Here is a 22,544-nt window from a genome sequence, read left to right as displayed (position 1 = left end):
CAAATGGCATGTGGTAAAATCTTTTAATCGCCACTAGATTGGATTTCATCGGCCCCTCATAAGTTGATAGCGATCTTAAGCCTGAGTTTCAACAAGCCGCACTGTTAGAGTCTATGCATATTGCTTCACGCCGCCTTCCCTATCCGAACTAATTAAAATATTCCTTTGTATCTAATGTGTTCCTTATGTGGAGCAGAATTCTCCGTGTTTCAACAACCTCGCCGACGTATTAAGAGCACTTGACACTTGGTTTACACGAAATCCGACTTGACACCCATACATCATTTATGAAAACTTTTACGTGGATAAGATGGTCGAATAAAAATATTTTGTTAAGGTTTCATTCGATGACATGTTTTATTTACAAACAAAACTTATTAATTTCACTTTCAGGCGAAGAATTTACAGAAAATACAATTACTCGAGCTGCGTTTAGATTCTACGGGAAGCGCCTAAATAGAAGTCTTGTTTGTAGTGGAATACGGTTCGCTAGAACTTCTTGTTTGAAAGTGCAAAGCAAACGTACGAAGAAATCAGGGACAAGTCCTAAAAAGCAATGCAAATATTTGGATTGATGGTCAAGTACCGAAACTGAGATAAGAGGTAAATTATCCATGTTTCTTTTAGGGTGCACGAAACAAACAGGCAGCTGTGAAGATTTCCCAGTGTTGTGTCTGCAGAGTCTTGGAAAAGAGTGAGCCTATAACGCAATTTGTAATGCCATGTACCAATTTATTTGGACGTGACGCCAAAGTTTGTCCATTTTATTTGATCACAGTGTGTGGTATTCCTAAGATTAGAGGGAGAACTCACGGATCCGTCCATAGTTATTTTTCACGCATTTGGAAAACTTTTGCCATTTAGATTGAGCCATAAATATCCTTTTTCATTGAGTCCGTCTCAGGAATCATAGAAAGTGATGCAAAATTACGCCTCGCTTGCAGCTAGATGGGTGACTCTAAGTAATAAACTTAAACTATAGTTTAAGGCGGAGATTAATTGATTTATTCTTGTTGTTGGTTTGTACCGAATCTGAATTATATAAACTGGCTGGGCTTAAACTTACCAAAGTTTTAATTTGTCACACGAATGGCGACGTTAGTATAACATTTTATCGTTCAACTGCTGTAACAATTAAGTGGTGAACTGATTAGAGTTTGTACAATCTTGATTCAGAGCAGACATGGCATGAAATATGTTTTGGATTTTAGCAGTGGCACCACCACGAAGGAGCTTTTCGTGTCATCCGTTCTCCAAGTAAAATTTGGGTTTGGAGAGATTTTCAATTTGCAGGGAGGAATATTGGAGAACCATGAGAAAACCCTTCGGAATCGATCGCTACTGTTTGCCATCTTTGGTACTGATGCACATTCCAGTGCACTCGGCTGCTTGTTGCAACCCTCAAAAGGGGTTGAATGAAACGAGTTTGGCTTACAAGGAGTTTAGCATTCACTATTTTAACTTAGCTTTCTGTCTTTGTCTGTTTATTAGGGCAAGAGGTTCAACTGCATACAACCCTTTGTTCTTCAAAGGTTCTGATCGGCTGCGAGAGGAGCCACACTCGACCTCAGACAGTCATACAAACGTCACAGATAGAAAACCGAATGAAGCTTAGTGGGCTCAGCACTCATGCAGTCGTTAGCTCAGCTAACTAGGGAGCCTTTTGTTGTAAAGTGAAGGAAACATAGGAAAAGATCTTCTGAGATTACTCCTGTGCATTGTTGTGAAAACTGAAGCGAAGTGCAATCTTGTGCCGACTGCATCAAGTGAAGAAAGTCAAACGCTCCTTGTTTGTTCTTTATATATGTGCAGAAAAAAGCCACAGCATGTCAAGGTTACTGGATAGTTTTTGAAAGATTTCAGCACAATGCTATTCACAAAACAAGTATATATATTGAAAAGGCAATGATGTGTTCCTTTTCCTTCGGTTGAGAAACGTCCTGTCTCGATGCAATCTTGCTTAATCCGTCATATTGCTTCTATTAACTCTTATGGTCAGACTCTTTTGTAATCAAATAGTGGCGCTCACAGTTCCGAGAATTGTCTAAAACGTTTTATTTTAAGTATATTGTTCCCTTCTGGTCACATCTGTTGTGCAGGAAACACAGCAGTGACGAAAATACTACTATTTCATTGTCAGTCGAGGCGAAAGGATATCAGTTCCTTGAGTAAAGTTTGCAGAGTTACCAATGTAAGACTACCAGGGGATCAAGTCAAAAGCATGACTCAGTCATCACATGAGCTCGCTGAGTTGACGTGGAAAAATTTAAACTTGCCTAATGGTAACGTCTGTTTCTTGAAGGAATCAGATCTGAAATTATCATTTTCATGTTTTTTGTTTAGCCATGACTAGCTCTATCCTAGGCTTGTCGGATTCCATACGAAATGAACAAATCTTGTCCTCAGTCAGAAAAAAAAGGGGTAAAGAAACTCTGAAATAAAGGAGTTACTTACCTCGGATTTTTCTCAGACTTTTGAAGAAAGCTGTCTGTAGCAGATCGCGAGAGCTACTGCCCCGGATTTACGAGAAGTAGATAACGAAGCATTTCAAGCTTAGGATATTTGTTGTAACCCCAAACTTTTCTATGACAATGATTAATAAGGCATAATGGAACGGGAAATTTGCATTTCGTAGCGTAAGATCTATCTTACTTCGGATCAGAGAAAGGAATATATTGTAAAGGTTTTGATATGAACGATGCTTCACATTAAACTTGCAAAGGTTTTCTGGTTCTCAAGACCAAGATTTTTCAAATTTTTCTGTTCAGAACAAAACCGTTCTTTATTTTCTCCATAGCTTCGTTTCCTTTAACGATTATAAACGATTAGGAATTTTTCAATAACGATCTTCAAAGTGCTAGAATTCTTGCAAGAGCTCGCTAAATCGAAGCCGGAAATGTTGACGGAAAGTTGCTTTCGGATGCCGCGGCCAATGTTAAGGTGAGGCAATCTCCGCGTCGGAGACAGCAAGATCTAAGCTAGGCCGACCGCTTGGCACGCATAGGAAGCTCAATTATAAGATCAGGGCTCGTGAAATACCGCCATACTTAATGCAACGTCCAGCAAAGTGAAAAGAAATTTTGCGCAATATTTTGTTGATTCTGCAGAGCTCTGTAGCTGGCAGATGAGACGACTTTCTTTAGCTGGTTAATCGATTTGTAATAGCAGCATTTTATATTTAGACCCACCATGAGAACCTTGCTGATGTCTGCGATCTGTTTTTGCTATTAGCGTAGGTGTGGCACGGAATGATTCTTAAAAATATTTTCTTCGGAGAACAGAGTTAAGCTGGAAGCATAATATAAGAAGTTTTGGAAAGCGACTGTTTACGACTAAGGGAAGGGGGAGGGGAACTCGTTTTGTGCCGTTTTGTCTGTAAACGGCCGGGAAAAGATATCCGTTATTGTGATCTTAGAGTATGAGTATTGTGTTTTATTTATCAAGTTAAAATGAATACAAGAGAAAGGGAAATAACCGAGATATTTTTTCGGATAGACTTAACCAACTCTTCAATCCGGTACCAAACTCTTAACCTCATCTCCATTTCCCTACTACAAAACTAGAGGAGAGTAGGTATGAAAACGGGAATGGATTTGAGGGGTCAGTTCTAAAGTGGGTGTGTAAAATAATAACTTTTGGTCTAACATAGGGTCAGCTTTGGAGGACCAGGCGGCATGCCCCTACCGAAATTCCCCTCCCCTCGAGATAACATTCCCGTTCTGTGAGCTACTTCCATGATAACGCTTTCGGGTTATACCTCAAAGTGCCGGGATATGGTTGAGTCACGTTATAATATGACGGGCTGCTCTATGGCATTTGGAAACTGGATGATCAATTTACATACGAATTCAGCCGTCTCGTCAAAATTGAAGACCTCTCGTTCGCGAATCGGCGCTTTATGTGACTGTAACCCTGTTCGCGTGTCAAACTCCAGTAATAAGTTTGTGAGGTACACATCAGCAAGAAGGTGCGGGGGAGGGGATGGTGGGAAAAAACAATGGAAATTTTGAGATGCCTTTCTCATGACATAATTACCACATTGACGTCTGTGCAATATAATATTCCTGCCATTGCAACGGCGACCTCTCTCCATTCCCCCTCGACCAAGTCAGCCGTCGTAGACAAGCCCTGTCGTTTGGATCTTAACTTCGCTATTGACTGTTACGCGGTGAACACAATTAGTTGTAAACGTTTAGCACTCTTGATTATTTTCCACGGGACTTTATTCAATAAAATGGGTAAGTTTTTAAAGAAACCGTGGTGCCACGTCAGTTAAGAGGGTGAGCTGGGAGTATCAAAAAAATAATTTTGTTTTATCAACTGAGTTGATAATTTAGATTAGTCACGGTAAAGAGTTCCCAAAGCTAACGTTTCGATCGTTAGACCGTCAGTCGTCGGTTCGTTCTGAAAAGGGGTTAATACTTGCAGAGTCTAGTTAGAGAGTCTTCACGACGGCCAATTTTCGTCATCATCTCAGTTGATAAAACCAAACGGATTGTATTGGCGTTGCCCTCCTCCTCCCCACACCCAAGGGGGACTTCTAAATTGAATGAGAGAACTCCTAAAATCAGATAATGTGTTTGTTAAGGAAAGTCAGGCAAGTACATTTAACGCGATCCGATCACCCCTGATGAAGGCACTACACAGGAGTGTCGAAACGTTGGGGCTATAAATTATAAATTATAAATTTTCGGCTACATTCATTAAATCTTTAAACCGGAGTAGCTAGCATCAAACCATGTCTGATTGTCTACCTGTTTGCCTTGTGAACTTTAACATATCTCACATTTAATGTATTTACTGAAGTGAGCACCGTAGTGCTTATTAAACTGTTTGGGCCGGTTATTTACACGGTTTTACACAAGCACTGGGCCTTTCATATTCTCTATAAGAGGGTTGTCTTCATGAAATAAATGGCTTTCGGCTGCTAACTTTTGGCCCTCTTGACACTTTTTGCTAAAAGAAGATGTTGAGATAAAAGATTCAGCTATTCAGAAGATAGTTTAGACGCGGTTTTATCAAACAATGACTAATATTTGATTAAAAAAGCGATCCTTCAGCAGCATTACCGATGTGGCGTCTTTATAAGGAAGGCTTTTATTGCAAAATCAGATTTTTCTTTCACTGACAATAATCACGGTAAGAGTCTTGCTTTTTTTGCCAGTTGGAATTTTCAAAGATGGTGTAGATTATCATGTTGTTGCGCACTAGTTACTTAATTTTCTCATAATCATCGAATAAAAGACAGCATTATTTTGACTTGGTGTTTACTTCAAGTCGAAGGCGCTGCGCTATTGAGATTTTCTTACAGGATGAACTAATGTGCACCATAAAAAATAATTAGCCAGAGCACTAACTGCTAATTAGTGGTATAAATCTTTTGTCTCCCTGAACATCTAACAATGGCTATAGATAAAATTTAAAAAATATATTGTTGATGGTTTTGGTCAAAGTTTTGGTGGATGTTCCCTAATGACATCCACCAAAACTACGTAACATCTAAGCACCTTTTAAATACGTGAAATATCTGCATAAAATTGCGTAAAATGTTTTATAATACTACAATCGAACAAAAAATTAATACTTACCATTTCTTTAGTAAAAAGTTTTGACGCAATTTCCCAAACAAATAATACACTTGGGTCATCGGGATAAGTCGGCATGTTGTCGTAGCTTCGTAATTTTTTTCCATCATTCCATCTCAGTCCCTCTCGACCAAGGTGGTTTTGGTGGATGGAATCTAATGCTGACCAACCTAGATTCCATCCACCAAAACCACCTCGGTCGAGACAACATGATCTCGAGACCGAAATTACGATTATCGTTATTTCTAAATTGGCACCAAATTTATGGATATAGTAATTTCGTGGCACTCTTTACCAATGCTCTTTACACGTGTTAAATAAAGAGAAGGACTCGGTTCCACTGTCTTACAACATTCAAGATGGCGGAGGAAAGGGGTAAATGTGCGTTCAGTTGTGATCAGCATGATCTCGACACCAAAATAACGATTACCGTTATTTCTAAATTGGCCCTGAAATAACGAATATCATAATTTCAGTGCATGTCTGAGACCTTCGGGCTCGAAGCTTGGGAACTAGTATTCAGGGAAAGATAAAATGGCGGCTTACGGCGGCGAAGGAAATCTCAGTAGTTTAATATTTAGCGTGAAAAGGCTTGGGTGTTGTGATCTGGTTCTCAAGTAAAAAAAAATCACGGTCTGCAATGGCCCTACCACCTTTTGAACAACAAGAAAACATTGAAACGGTGGTAAAAAGCAGCAAGTTTCGAAGTCTAAACGAAAGATGGGTAAGCTGAGTTTCAGTCAAATATCATGACATTTGGGATGTAATTTCGATACCGAATAAATAGTTCTACATGGTTACACACGCATAGGATTCTGTTGTGTTCACGTGAAGGCCATTTCAGCCATTCCTGCCACTTGTAAGTGGTAGGAAATAAAAGATATGTATAGTTGTTTCGTATTGAAGCCCTGTGAAATCACAAATTTGATTTATTTCTTCTTTGTTTTAGGTGGTCATTATCCATTACTTTTGGAAGTCGATGCTGATGAGAAAGAAAAAATGTTTATGATTATTTCTTCTCTCGAACATTTTACTATTTAGGTACCAAATAATCTTGATACTGAAGATCATTGCATCCATTATGAAAAAATTACCCTTGATTGCTTTGTCAACTGGAATGTATAATGTAATATACCTTGTGATTTGTGGGATTTTCACAAGTAAACTAGAAATACTTGAAGAGGGTAATGATGTACTTAATGCAGAGCATTTGGTACAAAGTCTGCTTTGCTGTAATCTACCTGAAGGTGCTTTTTATATGCTAGTAAGACTTGCACAGCCCAGTCAAAATGTTTTTGAGTAGTAGAAAAGCTGGCCAAACCTCTTCCTGAAAAGCAGTCTGAAAAATGTGAAGTTAGCGGAAGCTACTTCATTGTAGGCGGCCAAATTGTAAGCTGCCAGCCCATTTTGAGTGAGCAGTAAAACTCAAGATTGGCTATTTTAGCTAATTTTATTGAGAACCAAATTCCCAGCAACGGGCACAATTTTACTGGGCTATTTGTTATTTAACTACTTAGTAATATTCTTATTAAAATTTACTGCATTCCTTTCTAATAATTTGCTGTTGATTGTATGCTGTATATAGCTTATGATTTGTGTGATTTTCACAAGTAAATTAGAAATACCTGAAGATGGTAATGATGTACTAGATAATGTACTTGATGCAAAGCTATTTTGGTGCAAAGTGTGTGCCTTGTCTGTAGGTGATTTTGCATGCTAATAAGACTTGTAATTCAAATAATACACATCAGCTGGAGTGGGAATATTAAAAGAAAAATAATAATATTTAGCTATACCAAGTTCTGGTTTTATGTCCAAAGTGTGTGCCTTGTCCATAGGTGATTTTGCATGCTAATAAGACTTGTAATTCAAATAATACACATCAGCTGGAGTGGGAATATTAAAAGAAAAATAATAATATTTAGCTATACCAAGTTCTAGTTTTATGTCCAAATTAAGCACTTAGTTGAAGATCACTGCACTGCTCAGGTCCAGAAGGCTGAAAGAGTACTGTCTGCTGTTAGTTTGATTTTTGTCATTTCTATTGATTTATTTTATTTATCAATGTTTCTTTGAATTGTAATTCATTGATCTCTTTCAATAGTGCAGGTTCGCTCATGTAACCTAATCTCCCACTTATGTATGTATGTATGGATGAGCTCAGTCAAAATGTTTTTGAGTGGAAGGCAAGCTGGTGATTGTAATAGGCAGCAGAGGCTGAACCTTGTCTTGAATGGAAGTGTGAAAAGTGTGAAGTTAGCGGCAGCTATATTGTGGCAGGCAGCCAAATTGTCAGCTGTGGCACATTTTGACTGGGCTGATTGTGTGTAGTATATATGTGCACTTCTTTTAGGGTGTTAAACAGGTTAAAGTACCAAGAAATCCTCTGTGATAACTTGATAATTCAAGATGTAAAAATTTTAAATAATAAGGTAAAGCTTGATCATTCTTAAGAGTTTCCATTTGTTCTGGAAATTTGGGGGAGGGTCAGGGGAGCATTATTTATACATAAATAATGTACATAAAAAGTAAAAAAAAAGGACCAAGGTAAAATCCCAATTTGTTTTAAGAGTTAATTTTATTAAGAGAAAACCCTGGATATAGCTTGGGATTTGTGTGATTTTCAAAAATTGTTAGGAACCTTGTTAATTTTCAGCTTCAAGAACACAAGTACATAATCTTTAGTGCAGCCCTCTTTTCTCCCCGCCATTCTAATTTTTTTATCAAGTTTCCTTTTTCTTGTGTTCAATTAATTTATTGTCTTTACAGGTGAAATTTTAATATCTGCTAGCACAATTATCTCTGCTAAGAGTGTCTACCATCACTCTTGCCGGTCTCAAGCCCAAAACGCTGCAAACTAGCTGAAACTACATGTATTTCGTAAAATTGCAATGAAATCTATCAAAAAACACCAAAATCCGGCAGAACGCACGAGTTTTTGCCAAATTTTACGCAAAAGTTGACAAAAGCGCTCAATTCGACCTGAAAAACACTTTTTTTTTTTTTTTTTTGCAAAAATCAGCCTATTTTACATTCAAAAGCACGATGTCTTTAACAAAATAGGGATACAATCCATGTGAAAACACTTATTCCAGCTAAAACGCAGTGTTCTCAGTAAAATTTGGGGAAAAAACGCGTAAAAACCGTCAGAAACACGACAAATTGGGCTGATTTTACCCACTTTTTGTGTAAATAGCTGCCAAAACCCTCTAAACTAGCTGGAACTACATGTTTTTCACAAGATCGCCATAAAATCTTGAAACGTTGCTTTAGGGACCTTTATGCCTCCAAAACGAGTTTTTACTTTAAAAAAAATGGAATGAACAAAGATGTTAAAGGGGAAAAAGCTGTGAGAAAGGAGAAGTTTAGTGTTGCTGTTTGATATGCCGCCCAGATATATCAATTTATTAATTTAACGCCTTTAGCCGTGGGCAGAAGTTTTTCTCTATACTAAGAGGACCCTCCCTATGTTGACGAACCTCAATAACTCGTTGATTTTACTGTTTTTACACAGATTTGATTTTAACCATATTCGCCAAAATAACTGCCAAAACACGGCAAACCAGTATCTCGGCCAAGAGCGATATTGGCCATTTCACACATCCTCATTAGATATGAATTTTATTAAAGATTGTCATTCTAGCATATGTTGGCTAGTTACCACAGGTTTCTTGATTTTCATGGGAAAGTGGCATTGGTTGGTACCATGACCAATCTCCTCGACTTTCCCATGATTTTCATAGGATGTTAGCGACCCATACTTCGAACCTCAGTTGTTTTTTTTTTTTTACATTGGCGTGAGTTTCACAACTTTCTTGTGGTTTGGCATTGACTCAGAGTTGGGCTTATTTTTATGGCTAATCCATCGGCGACTTTCTCATGATTTTCTTGGGTTCTCAACAGTGACACGCACTTTGGAACCATAATTTTATAAATATGTCAACACTGGCAAATACTGCTAAAATCTACACTCTACTAAACTCCATGTACCACAATATCCACACAACTGCGTGTGCCTACTTGAAAATCCTAACCCTAACCCTAAAACTATCCAGTTAGCCTAGTATTGTATTGCTGGTTTGAGTGACTAAACTGGCTCAAATGATCCAGCTGCTTAAAAATCTAAGCACAGAGTAAGTTTAAAAGATTCAATTTTGTAAGGTTTCGAGACAGTTCCAAAATTAACATGCACATAGCTCAGTGTAAAACATCGAAGCTTCTAGGACTTCTTATGATTCCTACGAACGTACACACCTAATGCACGTCAATTTGCCTTTTTTGTCCTCGAACGATCACGTCTTCATGGTAACGTGGTGTAAGAACTGTACAGCACTTTATAAATATATGTTTTACTTGACGGTAAAAGTTTGAATCCGTACAAGGAAACGTAACGGAAACAGGCGATGATAATATTCCGTTGACAGAAATGCAACGGAAACGTGTCGTCATATTTCCGTTCAGGAATCATAACGGAAACATAACAGGTCCAAGGAAGAAGTGAATGATGTGGAAACATAGAGTTTCATTTTTCCGAATTACGGAATCATGCTATTTCGTCCTGTGCTCACTCTAACTCTGTGCTATCCTAAACCTAACCCAAACCCCAAACCAATCCTAAGCTATGGTAAAGGGTTTAAGTCAGGGTTGAGGATAGGGTTAGGGCAGGAGCCCATTACCTGGTTAGGGTTAGAGTTTGGGTTGCTTCGGGTCAGAGGGGTTTAGTGTTACAATCAGGGTTAGGGCTAGGGTAAAATTATGCTTAGAGTTAGCGGGGTTTAGTGTTAGAATTAGGGTTAAGGCTAGGATGAGGCTATGCTTAGGGTTGGCGTTAATATTTTTCTACAAGCATTCAATTGCAGGGTTTTTGGTATTGTGTTTGTAAATTTCAGTAACTACTTGAAAGTTTACTGAAAAACAAACGATAGGCCGACTGGTACACTTACAGGATAGATAGAGAAGGTTGGGGTTAGGTTAGGGTTAGGGTTAGGTCTAGGTTAAGGGCTATAGGTTAGGGTTTAGGGTTTAGGGTTAGGTTTTAGGGTTATGGTGTGGGGCTAGGGTTAGGGTTAGGGTTTAGGCTTAGTGTTAGGGTTAGAGGGTCTGCGGTTGAGGTTAGGGCTAGGGTGAAGGTTTGGGGTTAGGGTTTGGGGGTAGGGTTAGATTTTAGGGTAAGGGTGTAAGCCTCTTCAAAAATATTTTTAAGAAGATTTCGTCACCTTTTTCGCTTAAATAACCACCTGAAGAATTTTGACCAGTTAGATTATTTGAAGCGGTTGGATTAATTTTGATTGGGGTTTAATAACTTTTAGTAGTTGGATGATTATTTTTACCAGTTGAACCACTGTAATATGCTGGATCTTTTTAACTAATGTTACCATCCGTACCTGAATTATTTGAACCAATTTCACTGGTTACACATGCATTATCCAGTTAGACCATTTCAACTGGTTGGATTATTTAAACCAGTTTGTCCATTTTAGATATTGGCATCATTTTATCAAGTTGGATCATGTTAACAAGTCGCACCATTTTACTAAGTGAGATCGTTTCTTCCGATTGGACCATGTCACGTATTTAAAATCTTTTCACCGTTTAAACCATTTTATCTTGTTTTGGCTGGTTGGACCATGTTAACCAGTTGCATCATTTTGACTGGAGTGAAAAGTTCCGTTCTTAACCCGAGCCCTAACCCTAACCCAGGGTTAGGGTTAGGGTTAGGATAGCTCGCAGCTAGAGTTAGGGCTTGGGTAGGGTGGGATTATGATTAGGCTGAGGGTCACAATTTTTTCTGAAAACATCCAATTTTTATTTGGTATTGTGTTTGGCTCTAAACTTTAACAACTACTTGAAAGTTTGCTTGAAATCAAAATATACCATTTTTTGCCAAAATAACTGCCAAAATGCGCAATTCGGGCCTTTTTGTCAATTTACACTTGGTTTAAGCTTGGTTTTTGTGTTTTCCCACAGACTCTTAAACTATTTTGCTGAGAACATTTTTTGCAGCGTTTTTAAAACTGAAATAAGCTTATTTTTGCAAAAAAAACAAACGTGTTTTTCAGTCGAATTTAGTGTTTTTGTCAACTTTAGCAAAAAAATTTTGCAAAAATCGTACATTTCTGCCGTATTTTGGAGTTTTTAGACAGATTTTGTCGCGATCTTGTGAAAAACATGTAGTTTCAAGCTAGTTTTCAGTGTTTTGGCAGTTATCTTGGCAAAAAATGGGTAAGTCAGCGCAATTGTTTTTTTTTTGGTTTTTAAGGTTTTGTTTGCCCAAATTTTACTGAGAACACTGTGTGTTAGCTTGTCTCCATTGTTTTTTCGCAGATTCTATCGCTGTTTTGCTGAAAACATAACGTTTCAGCTTGTTTGCATCGTTTTTGGTCGTGAAATAAGCTAATTTTTGCAAAAGGAAAAAAACCTGTTTTTCAGCCCAAATTGACATAAAGGATACAGAGGAACATTTGCTTATTGCCTTTTTTTTTTGTCCTTACTCATGAAGTTGATTTTGGCATTTCAAACAAAAACTCTGCTAGAGCATTAATTGAATGACATATCATGCACTTACTTTGAAGCAAGAACACTTTTTTTTTAATTCAGAAAAATACCTTTTTATTTTTTTTAAGGACTGCTGGATATAACCTGTACAACCAAGATGAATTTACATCCATTATTTGTCATAACTTACACTAAATTAGAAATTCAAGTATGAAATGAGGGTACTAGCCCTTTAATAGTGTTCAAAATTTCCATATGCAGGGGTACTTGTGGCTACTGGAGAAGAATCAGTCTTTAACCCTTCACCCCCCCCCCAAGGGAGATAATAAGTACAGATATCCCCTTCCCTAGGGGCAACTAGCTCAAAAGTGAGTGATCTCGAGGGCCCTCTAAAAACATTTTCTACAGCAATAACTAAGCTCTACAGAAGCACACTATGCAGACAAAAGGTGTAAGAGAATCAATGAATTCTTTAATTCTTGGTCCCTCCCAGGCCAACCTATTGTACAAATCTCATGACATCTGTTCCAGTTTCATCAGTCAATTTTTCAAGCTTCAAGCTTTTCCTGCAATTATGTACTTGTTCTTGAAGCTGAAAACTAACAAGGTTCCTGTAAATTAAGTTTACATAACAACCTAACAATTTGTGAAAATCACACAAATCCCAAGCTATATCCAGAATTATGCTCTTAATAAAATAAACTTTTAAAGCAAATTGGGATTTTGCCCTAGTTCTTTTTATTTTTTTGTTACTTTTTAAATACATTTGTATAAATAATGCTCCCCTAACTCTCCCCAAAACTTTTAGAACAGATGCAAACTCTTAAGAATGATCAAGCTTTACCTCATTATTAAAAATTTTTACATCTTAGACTACCAAGTTATCACAGAGGTTTTTTTCAGTACTTTGACCTGTTTAACACCTAAAAAGAAGAACACATACATAACACACACACAATCAGCCAGGTCAAAATGTGCTGCAGCCAACAATTTGGCCACCTACAATGAAATAGCTGCCAATTTCACACATGTCAGACTTCTATTCAGGACAAGATTTGGCCTCTGCTGCCTATTACTATTGCCAGCTTGCCTGCCACTCAAAATTTCAACTGAGATTGTACATACATACATGTGGGATTAGGTTACACGAGCGAACCTGCACTATTGAAAGAGGTCAATGAATTATAACTCAAAGAAACATTGTTAAATAAAATAAATCAATAGAAATGACAAAAATTAAACTAACAGCAGACAGCTCTTTTTTGGCCTTTGGGGCCTGATCAGTGCAGTGATCTTCAACTAAGTGCTTAATTTGGACATAAAACCAAAACTTGTTATGGTTAAATATTATTATTTTTCTTTCAATATTCCCATTCCAGCTGATGTATATTATTTGAATAACAAATCTTATTAGCATGTTAAAATCACCTGAGGACAAGGCATACACTTTGTGCCAAAATTGCTTTGCATCAAGTACGTTATCTAGTACATCATTACCATCTTCAGGTATTTCTAATTTACTCTTGAAAATCACACAAATCATAAGCTATATACAGCATACAATTGGCAGCAAATTATTAAAAAGGAATGCAGTAATCTTTAATAATAAGAGTAGCTAAATAACAAATAGCCTAGTCAAAATGTGCCGGTAACCAGGGATTTGGCTTTCCACACAGAACATTTGTTAGGCATCTAGTCTGGACAAGGTTTGGTCTCTACCTTCTGTTACTATAGCCAGCTTGCCTACTTCTAAAAAACGTTTTGACTAAGCTGAAAAAAATGTTTGAGAGAAAAATAGCCACAACAAGCCCACTTACTGCAAAATAAGAAACATAAAAGTAACACTTCAAATTAATACAGAATATAAGCCTTGCAGGATTTGGCTCTCAATAAAATTAGTTAAAATAGCCGATCTTGAGTTTAACTACTCACTCAAAATGGGCTGACAGCCTGCAATTTGGCCACCTACAATGAAGTATCTTCCACTGACTTCACACCTTTCAGACTGCTTTTCAGGATGAGGTTTGGCCTCTGCTGCCTATAATTACAACAGCCAGCTTGACTACTACTAAAGAACATTTTGACTGGGCTGTGTAAGTCTTACTAGCATATAAAAAGCACCTTCAGGTAGATTACAGCAAAGCAGACTTTGTACCAAAACACTTTGCATTAAGTACATCATTACCCTCTACAGGTATTTCTAGTTTACATGTGAAAATCCCACAAATCTCAAGGTATATTACATCATACATGTTGACAAAGCAATCAGGGGTACATTTTTCATAATAGGATGCAATGGTCTTCAGTATCAAGATTATTTGGTACCTAAATAGTAAAATGTTCGAGAGAAGAAATAATCATAAACATTTTTTCTTTCTCATCAGCATCGACTTCCAAAAGTAATGGATAATGACCACCTAAAACAAAGAAGAAATAAATCAAATTTGTGATTTCACAGGGCTTCAATACGAAACAACTATACATATCTTTTATTTCCTACCACTTACAAGTGGCAGGAATGGCTGAAATGGCCTTCACGTGAACACAACAGAATCCTATGCGTGTATAACCATGTAGAACTATTTATTCGGTATCGAAATTACATCCCAAATGTCATGATATTTGACTGAAACTCAGCTTACCCATCTTTCGTTTAGACTTCGAAACTTGCTGCTTTTTACCACCGTTTCAATGTTTTCTTGTTGTTCAAAAGGTGGTAGGGCCATTGCAGACCGTGATTTTTTTTTTACTTGAGAACCAGATCACAACACCCAAGCCTTTTCACGCTAAATATTAAACTACTGAGATTTCCTTCGCCGCCGTAAGCCGCCATTTTATCTTTCCCTGAATACTAGTTCCCAAGCTTCGAGCCCGAAGGTCTCAGACATGCACTGAAATTATGATATTCGTTATTTCAGGGCCAACTTAGAAATAACGATAATCGTTATTTTGGTGTCGAGATCATGCTGATCACAACTGAACGCACATTTGGTCAGCATTAGATTCCATCCACCAAAACCACCTCGGTCGAGAGGGACTGAGATGGAATATTTAATGACTTGCAAAACATAACCGAAGATTCTCGGAAATCCGCAAGTGATGTAGCCGAACATCCAAAGCTGTAAATCCCATGATTCTTGAGGAACAAACAGAAACAGCATAGCGAGAATTTTAAGTCGCGAACCATTGATGGTAGACATGCAGATAATTTAGGATACGTAAATTCTGTTGATGAGGCGCTTAAACTTATTGCGGAATTTGAAACAGGATTGACGACGAAGTTTTCTTTCTTTAAAGCTGTCAAAGGTTTCGGGAACATATATTTATATATATTTGATATAGCTCTTTAGCATTACAAAGCTTTGCTATCGCTATTGTGCATTCTCACTAGTTTGTCTAGTTCAAGTCCTCTGGCATGGCTTGGATGATACCACACTCGTGGAATCATTCGGGTTAATTTAATGCTTACACCTCCTTCCTCGGACAGAAGTCACAAAATACTGGGGGAAGATGCATGAGATATTTAAGGAGCAAAAATTCGTTTTTTACTGGTGTGCCTTTCCTAATTTTGGGAAGGAAAGTGTTCAATTGCCAGCACGGCATAGATTGAACAGCTGGAGAGAAAAGGAAACGAAAAGATACAGAAGAAGTACTGTATATAATAATTTCTTTTTATCCTCAACCTTTGTGTTTCTGTCAACTATGGCTTGCTAATTTGAAAGGTCAAATACATGAATGGGTCATATGACATTGATCTCAGAATACTTTTATGACAAACGTGATAACAGTTCAATCTTGGCTAAATTGAAGATGGTTTAGAAGTTAACAATTGTAAGAACTTTTCACTAACATATGCTGCTGACAAAGGAGAAAATATATGCAATTCTGCATTTTTTGCATTCTATCAAGCAATCATATGTTTGCTCCTTATCACGCTATGACACTTCCGTTTTGTCACATTCCAAAAAATAACTTGAGAAATACACTGTCACTCATCTTACACTGTTATATTTACCTATTACAGAAGGCTGGAAACAAAGATTTTGTTTTCAAGAAAACAAGATTTCTTGTCCAAGACACAAGGAAGTTTGACTGCGAAGCACAGATAAAAATGCGAGAAATTTTATTTTTTTCAGAGAACAAGGTAGTTCTACTCATGTATAAACAGAACAAATGCGATTTAATAAATCAGATATGCGGCATGACTCCCTTTCTTCCATCCCCACTCAAAACAAGCAAACACACCTATAGAGGTTCCAGTCTGGTCTGCAAATGAAAAGGAGGAAGGTGATCACTGCAAAATTAAGCATTAGGGTTCTTATTTATAACATATTGATTATTGTATACTGATATCTAGAAATTAAGGTTGCAAGTAGCAGCCAGCTGAGTTATAGTTTGAGTTTTATCAAGTCCATTACTTTGTTAAATTTAGAGTAACCTTGACTTGAGAGAGGAAAATTGAGGAGCTGTAATATACTAATCATCAATTAGGGACCACAAAGAAAAACTTATTTATAGAGACTTTTGAAGGAGAGTGGTAAGACTTGTGACAAGCTGGCAGACATATAGATAAACTTTACTGCTAAATGGGTTACAATACAAAGTGCTCAGTATTTGGATCAGCTATGGCTCAACTTAAACTTTGCTTTAGCTTCAAGTTTAATCATTTGTGGTTTCCTTTCTCTGTGTTTATTTTTCAAGTTATGTACACAGAAGAACACAAAAATGACAAGGAATGCTTTTGAATATCAAGAGGCTGGAATAAGCAAGAAACCAAAACTGAATTTTAAACAGTACAAAGTTAATTTGATCTTCCAATGTTATTTAATTTTAACCATAGAATTTGCTATTTAAATTTATCCCCTCCATTTTTCTGGGTATTGTGAGCAAAAACAAACAATTATCACAAAATGCATGGTATACAATGGTTTGATTCACCAATGTGGCAAAGGCCTTTCACTGTCTATCCATAAAAAGGGAAATAGTTTGTAAACTGTAAGACATTCTGCATGTTGAGTGTATACTTATTCATCCATGTGAAATTAAAGGTTACTTGAAATAAATGTGAAAGATTTATAGGATTTTCAGACCCCTGATAACAATTACTAATGTGCTGATTTGTTGTACTTAAAGGTTATGATTTTGGCGGAAATAGTGGAAGAAATTTCTGGACCTGGAATTTTGTTGCAAATGTTTGTTTAAATCAGTTTAAGTCAGTTAAAAACTCTCCTGTTTCAAGATTACATGATTACCACACCAGAACCTTTTGTATTCTATATTATGCACCATGTTATGATTATGGTTTCAATAATAAAAGGTGCTGACTCAAGAACTTTCCAAAATATCTCTACATACAAAGAAATAGATTGTGGTTATGTACTCCAAATAGCAGGTCACATCAGTCTTCTGTAAGGAAGTAGCAGAAATTTCTGTGGTGGTTTTGGTGGATGGAGAGAAACATCCACCAAAACCACTTTATTCTATGTGTTAAGAGTTATGATAATCATTATGAACGTTTGGTCGGTCAGCAATTGTGCACCATAAAAAATAATTAGCCAGAGCACTAACTGCTAATTAGTGGTATAAATCTTTTGTCTCCCTGAACATCTAACAATGGCTATAGATAAAATTTAAAAAATATATTGTTGATGGTTTTGGTCAAAGTTTTGGTGGATGTTCCCTAATGACATCCACCAAAACTACGTAACATCTAAGCACCTTTTAAATACGTGAAATATCTGCATAAAATTGCGTAAAATGTTTTATAATACTACAATCGAACAAAAAATTAATACTTACCATTTCTTTAGTAAAAAGTTTTGACGCAATTTCCCAAACAAATAATACACTTGGGTCATCGGGATAAGTCGGCATGTTGTCGTAGCTTCGTAATTTTTTTCCATCATTCCATCTCAGTCCCTCTCGACCAAGGTGGTTTTGGTGGATGGAATCTAATGCTGACCGTTAAACCTACTGGTCTTCCGTTTAGCAGCCATTAACTTTGTTGAGTTATGTTTATGCGCGGTGTCCTTACGTTGATCGTAACATCCTCATTCTGATTCCTGCTGACGAACCATTTACATCTTCGATCGGCTACTGAAAGCTGTAATTGGTTGGCACTTAATCCGTGTTAAACGTCCTAAGCCGGTAAGTACACCATACTACCTTTGTTAATGATCAGTACCGATAACTTAGCCGCCAAATATTTCAGTCACGGCGAGTCAACGGAGATTTACAGATTGGTTACCCTATTTGATCGCTGCAGACTGCTGTCATGAGTTGTACTCTTGTTTAAGTCACATGGAATCCAAATCAAAACGAATTGGCTTCTAAAATATCTTATTATCTCGACGGAGGCAGCTTTTGCAATCTCAGCATTCAAAAATATCCCGTAATAATTTTGTGGTCATGTTAATTTTTTAAAGATACACATTGATAAACGTCATTTCTTGGAGAATGTATTTGTATCTAGTAGTAATTCTCAGTATACTTGCCTCCGCTTTCTGGTGATATTAAATTTTCATTATAGAAATGATTTATCAAGGTTGAGGGAGATCAATTTCTCAATTCGCATGTAGCTTACGTTAAAATGTTGTTTAAAAAAAAATAAGGCGCTCAGCATTTGAAGAGTTATGGAGATGGATTTGGGTAATTTTGGCGGCCCTGAGGTTTTTAATAGCTTTGGAGTTCAAACAAACCATCAATTACGTCCAAAGCTACATGTAGATCGCTCGTCTTAAGAACATTTGTATTACTCACTGTTGATCAGTCAGTAATTATATAGGTACCCAGTCACCTTGCCATCAGGAAGACTGGCCACCAGTGAGCTTGGCACCAAAGTGTAAAATTTGTGCTTTTAAGTGGCTAGATCCAATTGTCTCACAGAGTTTAAAATAACTACAAAAAACCAGTAAGTTAGGGTTTTTTAAAACATACAAGTTTTTTGATAAAGCTCAAATCAAAGCAGTCAATCAACAGAATATCTATAATTGATCAACTTTGTGTTAAATTATTGATCTTGCCACCAAAGTGTGTTACCTCACCACCAGACACTCATCCAGTGGTGATTGTTGTAATTATATTAAAGCAGCTTCATAGGGTTTTTGTTCAACGTTAGTGTGTGCGGCAGTGTATTGTTTTTCTAGGAGATTTTTTATGTTTTCACTTTTCTATGTCATTAAAAGCTATCTAAAGGCAGCGAGCAAGGATTGAACTATTGTTTGCTGCAGTATATATTAAGAAAATTATTTTCATTATTAAGCGGGGGTTTCACAAAGGGAGGTGCTTGCTGGTCATAATTTGGCTTTGCCTTTGATTTTCTTCAACTTTCTTTGGTGAAATCTCTCAAAATTTTCACAAGTTGTGAAAATTGTCCTGACAATAATTAAAAGCTGAAAAAATAGGGTTAGAAAAGCACTTTTCTTGCTATTTGCAGTTTTGTGTTTTCTTTCTCTTTCTCAAATTTGGTGGTATGAATTTTTTTACTGACAGGCACTAGGAAGGACACAAATATGCTTAATGGTTCAGCAAATCTTAGGAAATTCCACTGAAGGAAATGTGATAAATTTTACTTGAAAGATTCCTATTTTCTTTGTTGCAAAACACATTGCATAATAGAATGGAAATTTGCCAAGATTGGTATCTTAGCATGCATAGACTTTTGAATCATGGATCATGCATATTCATTTGGTATGTTTATTTTGGACTTGCAAAATTCTTGGACACAGGCAGTACTGGATATTGGTGGCCCTGTATTCTTTAGTTGTTCCATGAAAGATAAGGTACATACCTTTAAGTGATTCATTGCGAGGAATCCTTGCAAGCCTCATTGAAATGCTGCAGTATGGCAAATATAATTCTCATAGTGCATGTCACTCAGGTTATTATTGTTGTAAAAATAAAAACTATTCACATTTACCATGCTTACAAAATAAACATTCCTTGAGGCCTTGTGCAAATGTTTGTATGTCAACAACTCGAGTTCCTTGTAGATCCTTAGCTGCCATCTTTTGGTGGAAATCAGAGCCACTTTTGAGACCTAAACTTTGTGATTGATCAAAACAATAATTTTTATCTTCCTAGGATGGAAAAAACCAAACATCCTGAACATCGTTGGTTACTTACCCAACATAACCTTAGAGCCTGTTTTGTAGGTGGTTCCTTTTCCTCGCAGCCATCTTTGTAATTCAAGTTTCAATGACCAAATTTTGTAGCCTTTACTTGATGATTTCCTCGTTGTTTTCTTTATTTTTGAGGTCTTCTTGAAGCAATTGAATAAGCATCGAGTGTTGTATTGGCCTTTTTCAGGTTTAAAAGGCCTAGAAATATGTTGGGTTTTGTTGCTGGAATTCCCAGAGTCCATAATGTGGATATATATCTTTTACTCACCTCTTTTGATATATATCGTGTGATCGTATCGAGCTGCCTTATTTGTTTTGCTTGGTGATATTTATATTGCTGGCGCCATGTCTGGGTCCAGATCTCGCATGGTCAAAAAACTCTATGGAGCCACCTTAAGTATAGCCATTAAATGTATGATTAAATAACTATATATTTGCTTGAGCTCTAGCTTATTGCTTGTGGTTGTTATGGTTGTTATGTTTCCTTGAGAGCTTTTAAACACGGAGCGAGCCTATAAAAGGTCAGTGGTTTGCACTTTGTTGGCTTCCTTCGCACCGATAATGGCGGCTTTCTGCAACGGTCACTATCGTTATAAATCTTCTGCTAAATCTCTTGTTGTCTGCTTTCAAGAAATGATACCTTAAATTATTTATTTACAACCCCCACCATTTGCTTACCTTTTCAAGAGTGTCTTAAATGTCGTTCTTAGACAAAAAACTTAAGAAACGAGCGAAAACTTCCTTCCCGTTCGGAGAAAATTCAAATTTCGCGGGCGCTCAAGATCGATGAACGCATGTCCTCCGTTGAGAAAATGGGCCTGCAATCATAAAGATCATCTATTTCTATAACAAGAGCATGCCTGTAGGTTCTGTACCATAGTGAGGCTTGTACTTTGAGTTTTGGCGGCGGGAAAGTAAAACAACAAAACAAACAGAAGTTATGTGTTCGTATGTATACGTTTTGCGACCATGCTAGGCCGCCATAGTGCAAATGCACCTCCAAACTGTTCTATTCAGAACAAAAAAATCCGAAATTCTGAGTACTACAAAGAAAAGAAAGAGTCTTTAAAGGCTAAAAAGGTCAGGTACGACTTCAAAATAGAGTTAAAAAAAGAAGAAGAAGACCGCCTGGAGTCGCTGAAGATGAAAATTGCATCCATCAAAAAAGAGCTGCATCTGGATAACAAACTCGTACCTGCAGCAAACGCTCGTTTTATGGAAACTTTAGGGAATTTTTTGCTCGTGATAAAATGCACCTCTACACTAAGGGAAGCTTATATACACTCAGAAAGCGAACTACAAATATTTACCCTGTGTTCGAGTTGTGTTGAATACAATTCAAGCTTTATTCAAGCAAATTTCGCTATAAACATGCACTGAAACAATGCAAATACACATTCATTGACAATTTTCACGATTGATTGTAGTTTGAACGTGGGCATCTACAAAGAATAATTTTCACGATTGATTGTAGTTTGAACGTGGGCATCTACAAAGAATTACATTTCTGTCAAGCTCGGCTGAAATTACGCGACATGTAAATCAAGCTACATTTATAAATTTACCAGCATCTTCCTCTTCACGGACATTGCTATCTTGTGTTATTTTTGCTCTTTTCCTTCGGCTGGGTTTGGTTTCAGAGACAACCTCCCCGCCGCTGAAGTCCACAAAAGAACGCAGAGATTCCATTTCACTCACTGGCATTAGAAGTACAGCCTAAAACACGGCATTTACGTTGAGTAACAAACTCCAAAACAATCGATATGCTTTCACAAGTGGAACAACAAAAAAGGTGTTAAAATGCATGTATATGAAGTACGATACCTGTCTAAATTCTTCTGTAGATGCCATTCTTGTTGTTTTCGCTTACCTTTTCACAAAGCCGAGAAGCAAACAAGCGCAAAACCTTCCCTTGTGCGGTCGCCTGAAAAATTACTTCGTGCGAATTTCGCGGGAGTACGACACGCCTGGGTGAATAAGCCAATCAAAGCAGAGTATTCCAATTTGTGATTGACGGGCTGAGCCGCTCAGCCTCCATTAATAGGCTCGCTCCGTGTTTAAAGCACTTGTTTTGTAGACAAAAATAAATGTGTGGGATTGAAACCATTTCTTGTCAATCTTGTCATTTGGTTTTTTTAAATAAAAAGTTACAATCAATTTGGTTTACTTTTTCTTTGATGAACATTTTAAATATTTACAGGCTTGACTTTGTTGTTCAATGATCCATTTGATATTTCTTTGATTGGATCAGATTGGTAGCATTTCAATTGTTACGTACATTTAACTCATCTTCTGCCATCTTGAAAAACTATCAAGCTTTCAGCTTGGCTCTGCGGTATTGCTC

General features: G+C 37.1%; 7 long non-coding RNA genes across 7 annotated transcripts; 4 read left to right on the top strand and 3 right to left on the bottom strand.

Annotated features, from left to right (window-relative positions):
- The first annotated feature begins 20 nt into the window (after positions 1-20).
- Positions 21-3,450, top strand: LOC149039585 (uncharacterized). The gene is made up of 2 exons (XR_016179647.1): positions 21-603; positions 1,492-3,450. It is a non-coding gene; the product is annotated as an uncharacterized LOC149039585 (long non-coding RNA).
- A 2,468-nt stretch (positions 3,451-5,918) lies between these two features.
- On the top strand, positions 5,919-8,038 carry LOC149039584 (uncharacterized). The gene is made up of 2 exons (XR_016179520.1): positions 5,919-6,309; positions 6,535-8,038. It is a non-coding gene; the product is annotated as an uncharacterized LOC149039584 (long non-coding RNA).
- Positions 8,039-12,532: 4,494 nt separating this feature from the next.
- Positions 12,533-15,061, bottom strand: LOC149039583 (uncharacterized). Its single transcript, XR_016179870.1, has 2 exons — positions 14,723-15,061; positions 12,533-14,497 (listed from the first exon to the last, which is right to left on the bottom strand). It is a non-coding gene; the product is annotated as an uncharacterized LOC149039583 (long non-coding RNA).
- A 182-nt stretch (positions 15,062-15,243) lies between these two features.
- LOC149039582 (uncharacterized) lies at positions 15,244-16,914 on the top strand. The gene is made up of 3 exons (XR_016179873.1): positions 15,244-15,386; positions 16,105-16,224; positions 16,782-16,914. It is a non-coding gene; the product is annotated as an uncharacterized LOC149039582 (long non-coding RNA).
- Positions 16,187-18,039, bottom strand: LOC149039581 (uncharacterized). Its single transcript, XR_016179871.1, has 2 exons — positions 17,880-18,039; positions 16,187-16,346 (listed from the first exon to the last, which is right to left on the bottom strand). It is a non-coding gene; the product is annotated as an uncharacterized LOC149039581 (long non-coding RNA).
- Positions 18,040-18,046: 7 nt separating this feature from the next.
- On the top strand, positions 18,047-20,647 carry LOC149039580 (uncharacterized). The gene is made up of 2 exons (XR_016179872.1): positions 18,047-18,227; positions 20,163-20,647. It is a non-coding gene; the product is annotated as an uncharacterized LOC149039580 (long non-coding RNA).
- Positions 20,648-21,522: 875 nt separating this feature from the next.
- Positions 21,523-22,212, bottom strand: LOC149039579 (uncharacterized). Its single transcript, XR_016179869.1, has 2 exons — positions 22,025-22,212; positions 21,523-21,916 (listed from the first exon to the last, which is right to left on the bottom strand). It is a non-coding gene; the product is annotated as an uncharacterized LOC149039579 (long non-coding RNA).
- Between the last annotated feature and the right edge of the window lie 332 nt (positions 22,213-22,544).

Source organism: Pocillopora damicornis, chromosome 9 (assembly GCF_964200805.1).
Source record: "Pocillopora damicornis chromosome 9, jaPocDami1.2, whole genome shotgun sequence".
NCBI classification, from domain to species: domain Eukaryota; kingdom Metazoa; phylum Cnidaria; class Anthozoa; order Scleractinia; family Pocilloporidae; genus Pocillopora; species Pocillopora damicornis.
Note: the sequence above shows the minus strand (reverse complement) of the source record. Positions and strands in the feature narration are given on the sequence as shown.